At 37.8% G+C, this 8,444-nt stretch overlaps 1 pseudogene; it reads left to right on the top strand.

The window, feature by feature from the left end:
• Positions 1-689: 689 nt before the first annotated feature.
• On the top strand, positions 690-973 carry LOC137834441 (small ribosomal subunit protein eS30z/eS30y/eS30x-like; annotated as a pseudogene).
• The last annotated feature ends 7,471 nt before the right edge of the window (positions 974-8,444 follow it).

Below are 8,444 nucleotides of genomic sequence, written 5' to 3'. Positions count from 1 at the left end.
AACGAAGCAAAACAACTCCAGTGCCAAAACAACATAACATTAAATTGCTGATTTTATGGAAATTTAGATTTTAAAGTTGCAAAAAACTAAAAAAATCAATTCAAATAAACAATACATTTATTCAAAAAAAATCATACCACAAATTATTTAAATACACAATCAGGACTAACACAAAACTGAATAAAACATTAAAGAGATATATTAACTAACAAATAGCTGGATATAACATAAACATAAACAGATCCTTAATATTAAAATTAAATTAAACATTTGATATTTTACATCCATATATGTTAAACAACACAAATTTAACTTTTATTTGTACATGCTTAAATAAATCCAACAAACTTGAAAGCTAAAAAAAATTAAGGACTAACTTGAAAGAAGAAGATTAGGAAGCCTCTAATATTATGAGAGGTTATAATTTGATTCTCTGCACCCAACAAGAGTCCCTAAACCCCATTTGTTATTAATAACATTGCAATAATAAAACACACAACTTAGAAAGAAAACACCAATACATATTAAAACCACCATTGCACAAGCACAACATGCATTTTTTTAATGAATTTAATAGGAAAAAAAAACGAAGCAAAACAACTCCAGTGCCAAAACAACATAAAACACAAAGTATATATGAACTAGAATGGAAGGGGATTTTACCGGTAGTCGCTGCAGCTGAACAGAGAGAAGCATCAATTCATCAAAATGGGTAAGGTTCACGGATGTCTCGCGCGTGTAGACAAAGTGAAAGGACAAACTCCTAAGGTGGCCAAGCAAGACAAGAAGAAGAAGCCACAAGGACGTTCTCACAAGCGAATGCAATACAACAGCCGACCGTGGTGGGATTCAGTAAGAAGCGTGGACCAAACTCGTCAGAGAAGTGAGGGGCGTGTGGATGACGAGTTTTTGTAGTTTGCAAAATGTATCACTTGTTTTTATTTTTATTTGATTGATGACTGAAAGTTTGATAGTTAAATAAAAACTAGGATAGAGGCACAAGAAGCTGGACTTGAGAAGGAAGAATTTTGTTCAGAAGAATGCTTATAAACAAACTTCACATGCAAGAGTTCACATAAAAATATTCAATCTTTTTTTTTTATATAAATATGGCACATATGACAGCTGTGATATTCACCCCGTGCCGTGTAAATCACCATGGACCAAGCTTGATGGCATTCCTATGAGCTCTTCTTTGCTTTTTGGTGATGAAACTTGCGGAAGCTTAGTGGAGGAGATGAGCAAGGCCTTCCTAAGAAGTATGGGTGCCTTGAAGGTGCATGAGAGTGGGGAATTGGGGAGGTTCGGCCAACCCCTTTGAAGGTGATGAAGTGAAGATTAAAACCTAGATGCTAGGCAAAGAGTAGTGTATGGCACAAATTTGGCAACATAACAATACTCTATTAAATCTTGAAAATACATGATGTTGGCTCCCCCTTTTATAGGCTAAGGAGGACCATAAAGGTTAACCTAATGATAAGCAAATGCCATCTAAATGAAATGTAAATGACATCACAAGGAAACCATGGCACATGGCCGACCCTAGTGAAGGAATCCTTCTAGAAACGTAGCAAATCTAGGTCAAATCCTCATGGAATCAAGTTTGTGCTATTTACACTACAACTAATACTAAGCTACTCTTGATGGGCCTTCATGTAGCATATACAAATAGCTCTCTCTTCCATCCGTAGCTTGGTCCAAGTCTTCATGGATTCGCTTGGCCATGGACCTAGTAATTGGTCCTAGACGCTCTTCCCTTTGCACTAGACGCTCTCCCTTTTGCACTAGACGCTCTTCATTTGGCTCTAGACGCTCTTGGCTTGGCTCTTTGTCTTTCATGGGAGGTTGAGCTTGGCCCTCTTCCATCATCCCCTCCCCCATGGAAAGGATTTGTCCTCAAATCCACGTCGTCCTTGTCTTCATTGGTACCTACAAATGGAGATAGATCAATTACATTAAAAGTATCATGCACTCCATATTCAAGAGGTAGGTCCAATTTGTAAGCATTGTTGTTGACTCTCTTGAGGACTTGAAAGGGTCCATCACCTCGGGGACTTAGTTTGGACTTCCTTTGAGTGGGAAATCGGTCTTTTCGAAGGTGAAGCCAAACTAAGTCTCCTTCCTCAAAAATTATTTCTCTCTTCCCTTTATTGTTGTATTTTGCATACTTTTCATTTTGTTGTTGTATTTGGATTTTAACCTTCTCATGCATTTTCTTCACAAAATCGGCTTTGGTTACTCCTTCCTTATGCACAAATTCTTGTGGGTTAGGAAGAGGTAACAAATCCATAGGTGTGAGAGGATTGAATCCATATACAACTTGAAAAGGAGAAGCATTAGTAGTCTTGTGGACTACTCTATTGTAAGCAAACTCAATGTGGGGAAGGTACTCATCCCAAGATTTGTGGTTTCCTTTCATGATAGTCCTAAGCATAGTTCCAAGAGATCTATTGACTACTTCGGTTTGGCCATCCGTTTGAGGATGACAAGAAGTTGAAAATTGTAGTCTTGTTCCAAGTTTACCCCAAAGAGTTTTCCAAAAGTGGCTTATGAACTTGGGATCTCTATCGAATACTATACTTCTAGGTATACCATGGAGTCTCACCACTTCTCAGAAGAAGAGTCTAGAAATATTTTGAGCATCGTCTACCTTGTGGCAAGGAATAAAATGGGACATTTTGCTAAAACGGTCCACTACCACAAAGATAGAGTCATGGCCTCTTGCAGTCCTAGGGAGTCCTAAAATGAAGTCCATGCTAATGTCTTCCCAAGGAGCATTTGCAATCGGCAAGGGGGTGTAGAGTCCATGAGGCATTGTTCTAGACTTTGCTTTTAAACATGATATGCATCTAGAGCAATGTCTTTGGACATTCTTTCTCATGTGTGGCCAATAAAATTTTTCTTTTAAAAGATCTAGAGTCTTGTCAACTCCAAAATGGCCCATGAGACCCCCTTCATGTAATTCCTTGACAAGGAGCTTCCTATGTGTGCCTTGGGGAATACAAAGTTTTCCTTCCTTAAAAAGATATCCCTCGGCGACATAGTAACCTCCTTGTGCTCTATGTTGACATTGGGCATAGATGGATGAAATTTCTTGATCTTCTTGATAAAGTTCTCTTATGTGATCAAATCCAAGAATTTGGGCACCTAGTTTTGAAAAGAGCACATGCCTCCTTGAGAGAGCATCCGCCACTATGTTTGTGCTTCCTTTCTTGTATTTGATTACATAAGGAAATTGCTCAAGAAACTCCATCCATTTAGCATGTCTCTTATTGAGCTTGTGCTGGCCCTTTAAATACTTTAAAGACTCGTGATCACTATGGATTACAAATTCTTTGGACATAAGGTAGTGTTCCCAAGTCTTTAGGGCTCGCACAAGAGCATAGAGCTCTTTGTCATAGGTGGGGTAGTTGAGGGTGGCACCATGGATTTTTTCGTTAAAATATGCAATGGGGTGTCCACCTTGCAACAATACCGCACCTATGCTTACTCCCGATGCATCACATTCTATCTCAAAGGTTTTAGAAAAAGTTGGGAGAGCTAGAATTGGTGCATTGGTGAGTTGAGCCTTTAGCCTTTGAAAGGATTGCTTATGCTTATCACTCCAACAAAATGCAACATCTTTTTTGACAAGTTCATTGAGAGGGGAAGCTAAGCTTGAAAATTAGGTACAAAACGTCTATAAAAGCTAGCTAGCCCATGGAAACTTCTTACATTGTTTACACTTTGCGGAGTTGGCCACTCTCGGATGGCTTTGATTTTCTCGGGGTCAACATGCACCCCCCTTTTGTTAACTATGAAACCTAGGAAAACTATGTTATCTACACAAAAGGTGCATTTATCACTATTGGCAAATAAACTATTTTTCCTAAGCACTAGAAGAACTTCCCTAAGGTGACTTAGATGGTCTTCTAGGGTTTTGCTATACACTAAGATATCATCAAAGTAAACTACTACGTATTTACCTATACAATCCCTCAAGGTATGATTCATGAGCCTCATGAATGTACTAGGGGCATTAATGAGGCCAAATGGCATCACCAACCACTCATATAATCTAAACTTGGTCTTAAAAGCAGTTTTCCATTCATCACCCTCTTTGATTCGAATTTGGTGATACCCACTTTTAAGGTCAATTTTGGAAAATATAGTTGACCCATGTAGCTCATCAAGCATGTCATCAAGCCTTGGGATTGTATGCCTATACTTGATGGTGATGTTGTTGATTTCTCTACAATCACAACACATACGCCATTTTCCATCTTTTTTTGGCACCAACAAGACAGGTACAGCACAAGGGCTTAGGCTCTTTTGAACCCAACCCTTCTCCAACAAGTCTTGAACTTGTGACTCTGTCTCCTTGGTTTCCTCGGGGTTAGTTCTATAAGCGAGCCTATTTGGTAGGCTTGCCCCCGGAATGAAGTCAATTTGATGTTCTATACCTCTAATGGGAAGGAGTCCATTGGGTCCCTCATTAGAGAATATATCTTCAAATTCACTCAAAAGATTTTCCACTTGAGGAGGTAGACTCATGGGTTCATTACTTGTGGCAGTGCATGCAAGTGTTCCCTTACAAAAGATCAGGCTAGGTTGTTCAACAAGAAGCAAATTTTCCAAGATGTTTTCAAAAGGCTTTTCTTGTTGAGCAACCTTGTGGAAAGGAACACTCTTCTCCCACGCCATTCTATCCCTAAGGATTTTCTCTTTTTCTAGCGGTCTTTTTTTGTTTGTTTTCCTCATCCCTCTTATGTTTCATTTGTATTTGGTCTTTTACCACTTGAGAATGTGGTAAAGGACTAAGTACAAACTTCCTAAGCTTATGGGTGAAGGAAATCTCGTTAGTGATACCATCATACAAGGTTTTCTTATCAAATTGCCATGGTCTCCCTAATAAGATATGGCAAGCTTCCATAGGTACTACATCACATAAAACCTTGTCTTTGTAGTTTCCTATGGAAAACTTGATTTCCACTTTCTTATCTACACTTAGTTCCCCATTTTCATTGATCCATTGTAGTTTGTAAGGTCTGGGATGAGGAACTACTTGTAGATTGAGCTTATCAACCATCCTAGCACTACAACAATTGCAAATAGATCCATTATCCACAATGAGGGAACATATATTTTCTAAAACATTACATCTTGTATGAAAGATGTTCTCCCTTTGTGTTTCCATGGATGTGCTAGGTTGATTGTTGAGGGTTCTCCTAATCATTAACAATTCTCCCTCTAATGGAGCTACCCTCTCATCCTCTCCCCCTTCCTCTCTCTCACTTGGCTCATCCTCACCACTAGTGTACTCGTCTACACCTTTTAAGAACAAAGATCTTTGGTTCGGGCATTGTGCTTGCACATGCCCTCTCCCAAAGCACTTAAAGCACTTGACGTCCCTAGTTTGGATGGGTGGGGTGTAGGCATCTTTGGCTAAGGGCTTGGTAGTTTCCTTTGGTTTTTCTCTAGATGTGCTACCTTCCCTTTTATAGTCTTTCTTGGGATAAAAGTTGGAGTATGAACCCACCCTTTGACTTGAAGTTTTGCGCAAATTTTGTTGTTGAACTTTAATGCAAAGTTGAACCAAGTCATTCAAGTCTTGGTAGGGAAGAAGTTCAACCCTATCTCTTATCTCAAGAGAGAGGCCACTAAGGAATCTTGCTATGGTGGTGTCCTCTTCTTCTCTAATGGATGCTCTCATCATGTAGAGCTCCATTTTCTGCCTATACTCCTCTACACTCACACTCTTTTGTTGGAGTCTTTGGAGCTTGTCCATTAACTCCCTATGGTAGTAGGAGGGTATATGTCGACGTCTTAGGGCTCCCCTAAGGTCATTCCAATATTCAATGGGAGGTTCCCTATGAAGACGTCTTTCTCTCTCTAGAAAGGTCCACCAATACATGGCATTTCCTTGGGAACTAAGGGTGGCTAAGGGCACCTTTCTTTCTTCACTCACCCTATGGCAAGCAAAGAGTTGCTTTACTTTCATTTCCCAATCTAGGTAAATTTCTACGTTTTTCTTACCATGGAAATGAGGTAGGTCTACCCTAACCTCCCTTGGATTCTCTTGCTCCCTTTGCCTATTTCTTCTAGGGGGTGGTTGGTAGTAATCATTGATTCTAAGGCTTTCCTCCCCTAGAGACTCATTATCTTTGGAATGGGATGCATGAGTGTGTGTTTTTTTGGAATTTTGAGATTTCTCTTCCTTTGCTCTAGTTAGTTCATTGAATTTTGACTCATTCTCCAATTGTCTATTGGAAATTAATTGAATATCCTTGGCAAGTTGTTTCAAAAGGAATTTGATGGATTTCACATCACTTTCCATAGACTTTGAAGAATGAGAAGACATGACTAGAACTTTGTGTATAGAAATGTTTTACTTTGAGAAAAATGAGGGAAGTTAATGAAGATAGTTTTCCAGGTAAGAGAGGTGAGTCACAATGGACTACTTAAATACCAAGTCTTGCCTTAGCCAAAAACTATCCCTCAAGATCTTCACACAAATCTTTCTCTTGGTAAATCAATTAAAACACAATGAGGATGTACAAATCAATTTTTTTTTTTTTGCACAAAAACAATGCAAGCTACCTAGCAAATTATCAAAGCTTTAAACAAGACAAACAAAATCAATTAAGCGTAGCAAACTAAAGGCAATTGATATAATTAAAGCAATTAACAAATGCTAAGCTAGATAGTTTTAAGCTAGTCGGCCCTAGGTGAGGCTTCTTGGACACTTGGAGCCCTTGAAGACACACTCACCGTCTAATTGCGAGATTAAAAAGTAATTAAGAAGAGTTAAATTGCAAAGAAATTAAATGACACTCCCTTTTTTGTTTTTCCAAATGCACTCCCTTTGTTGTTTCTTCTTTGTTGGGTCTTCCAATGTGTGTGGTGTATTTAGAATGTGTTTGTTGCTGCTCCTTGCCTTTGATCCTCTTGGGATTAGGTAATTAAATTCTTTAATCCAGCACCTATTAAGTAAAACTAGACTCCCCTCAAGTCAATTCCCACTCAATCAAGTACCAATTGATAATTAATCCACCACCAAGCTTAGAGGTCAAAGAAATAAAGCAAGAAACAAATTAATTTGAAAAACAGTACCACACAAATAGAATTAAATGTGACACAACTTAGAAAGAGTTCAAATGAAATTAGACAAGCAAATAAAAAGGCACTCAAAGAAAGGATGGCACACAAAAAGAACCTATGGAATAGCACTAGATTTGATTTAAAACCAAAAAACAACACCACTGAAACAAAATGTTGTGGTCTAGAATGCGTGACTTTCATAGATTTATGCTGAGCTGGCTCTTTAATATTTGCTTCTGAAAATTGATACTCAAACAAATCAAGATCTTAACAAATTTTTGGCGTTGGTTTCACTCCAAACGCATGTACCAATTAATTTTTAATAATTCTTTTAAAATCAGTACTCAGAACCGCCAGATGTAGCGTCAGGATTGCACACTTTTTTTGTAATATTTATCTTTTTTTTCTATTTCTTTTTTTCAACTGATTCTTTTTTTGTTCTTTTGCTAACACCTTAATCTAGTGAAATCCAGAGGCTCGGAATTTTCTTATGTTGTATTTAATTTTCATAATCAAAATCAGCCAAAACAGAATGGTGGAAAATAGAGGATTCTGAAAATCTGGAAACAAAAACAGAATGATATACCAACAAAAACACAATGGAAATGGTGTAATGGAATTTGTGTGGATCTAACACATAAATATGAACTCAAACTAAAATTAAAAAGCACCAAAGGATCAAAAGAAAGCAGATTTCAGATAAAGCATTCAAACAAAAACAAGAAACAAATAAACCAAGAAAAGTAGTACTAGGATTTGTTGACAAATATGGAAACACATGACTTAGACAAAACTTATGGATTCTTATGAAAAGACTCAAGAACATCATATGACCCAAATGAAATTTCAAGCAAGACTCAAATACCTAAAAATAAAAACAGCAACACAAAGATATCAAGAATCCTACACAAAATTGAAAATAGATGTTCAAGCACAATTTTGAACAAAACCCACAGATTGAAATGAATAAACAAGCATTCAAATCATATTAAAACACAAAAACAGCAAGACAACTTGGAATAAAGATGAACAACTTGGATAAAGAAGAACTCAAAAAGAAAATTGCAAAGAGATACTCCTCTTTGAAGAACCATAGCTCATGATACCAAATGATGGCATTCCTATGAGCTCTTCTTTGCTTTTTTGGTGATGAAACTTGCGGAAGCTTAGTGGAGGAGAAGAGCAAGGCCTTCCTAAGAAGTATGGGTGCCTTGAAGGTGCAAGAGAGTGGGAAATTGGGGAGGTTCGACCAGCCCCTTTGAAGGTGATGAAGTGAAGATTAAAACCTAGATACTAGGCAAAGAGTAGTGTATGGCACAAATTTGGCAGCATAATAATACTCTATTCAATCTTGAAAATACATG

This window comes from Phaseolus vulgaris, chromosome 5 (assembly GCF_000499845.2).
Source record: "Phaseolus vulgaris cultivar G19833 chromosome 5, P. vulgaris v2.0, whole genome shotgun sequence".
NCBI lineage: Eukaryota > Viridiplantae > Streptophyta > Magnoliopsida > Fabales > Fabaceae > Phaseolus > Phaseolus vulgaris.
The sequence above is the reverse complement of the archived record's forward strand: the minus strand, read 5'-3'. Positions and strand labels throughout refer to the sequence as shown.